General features: G+C 54.1%; 1 pseudogene across 1 annotated transcript in view; it reads left to right on the top strand.

Moving 5' to 3' along the window:
* The window catches only part of LOC101564533, a 4,275-nt pseudogene that overhangs the window by 2,317 nt on the left and 1,269 nt on the right, over positions 1–689 (top strand). The gene's annotated exons all lie outside the window — the stretch shown is intronic.

Here is a 689-nt window from a genome sequence, read left to right as displayed (position 1 = left end):
CAATGGTGTCCCTAATTTTCTGATCAAGGAGATTATTAAGCCAAAGAGACAAGTGATTGATGATGTAGAGTGTGCCCCTGGAGAGTCATATAGAGAGAAAACATTCGCTCAGGTTTTCACAGCGAGCAAACTGGCCAAGCAATGGCTGTGACTCATCCACATGGCTGAAACTGACAAAGGTTCTACAAACTTGGGTAAAGGACTTCAGGATAAATCCTGAGGGGATTTCACTGACCTTGTTAGCTACAAAAGCTACATTTCTTGTTATATAGGTTTTGCTTTATCTTGTTCTTAATGATCTAGCAGAAGAGTATAAAAATGAAGTATAAAAAGTAAAGCCAAGCGTGGGGCCTGAAGAGCCGGCAGAACCATGTTGGAAGGTGTTTCGCTGGACGGTGTTGAGGGTCGCTGAAGTCGGTCCAGGAGAGCCGGGCATCGGTGCAGAAGGTGGTGGTCCACCCCTCGTTCTGCTCAGTGTGGTCGATCATTTCAACCCGTGAGGCTGGCAGCGCCAGGCCGCTGTGTCATAGGCGCCCTGGGGTTCCTCAGCGGCAGGGGGCGGGCTGAGGGCTCAGGGGGGCGGCGAGCAGCCCCGGCCAGCGCAAAGCGCGCTGCATCTGAGACCGAGCGACCCGGAGCCACCCCTGCCCCAGCCGCCCTGCGGAGGCGGGCCTGGGCTCCTGCTCGAA

This window comes from Octodon degus, unplaced genomic scaffold, assembly GCF_000260255.1.
Source record: "Octodon degus isolate 3935 unplaced genomic scaffold, OctDeg1.0 scaffold00149, whole genome shotgun sequence".
Taxonomy (NCBI): Eukaryota; Metazoa; Chordata; class Mammalia; order Rodentia; family Octodontidae; genus Octodon; species Octodon degus.
Note: the sequence above shows the minus strand (reverse complement) of the source record. Positions and strands in the feature narration are given on the sequence as shown.